Here is a 528-nt window from a genome sequence, read left to right on the forward strand (position 1 = left end):
TATATATATATATATATATATATATATATATAGTCTGTGAAAGCATGCCAAACAAACATCTAGTTAACTGAATTCTATTCCATATTCCAGTATTCCCTATGGAATTCTATTCCCTAATTTAGTAAAACAACAATTAAAATTTAGGCAAAGAACAAGTCAGGAAGTAAGGATCGGGGAAAGAGGCAAAGAGCCATTAGGCATTAGCCAATAGCCATACCTGAGGATTGAGGAAGACAAGAAGTCAAGAAGTAGGGATTGGGAACTGCCGGACTGGGAAGGGCATCGGCAGGAGCACGGCGACGAGAGCGACCGGCTGCAAGAGCGATCAGCGAGACCGCGAGAGGCAAGAGCGACGGCCAAGGGCCAGTCAACGGTGGGCAAAGCCGCAAAGGATGAAAGGATTTGGGGCTTTAGGCGTCAGGCGTGGGTCAGTGGTTGTGAGTAGTGAGAGACTGAGACTGAGAGACTAGAGTTTAACCCTTTCAGATCGATGGGTAAAGGATTTGGGTATATAATTTTTTTTTTATT

The sequence above is a fragment of the Fragaria vesca genome, linkage group LG2 (genome assembly GCF_000184155.1).
Source record: "Fragaria vesca subsp. vesca linkage group LG2, FraVesHawaii_1.0, whole genome shotgun sequence".
Classification (NCBI taxonomy): Eukaryota; Viridiplantae; Streptophyta; class Magnoliopsida; order Rosales; family Rosaceae; genus Fragaria; species Fragaria vesca.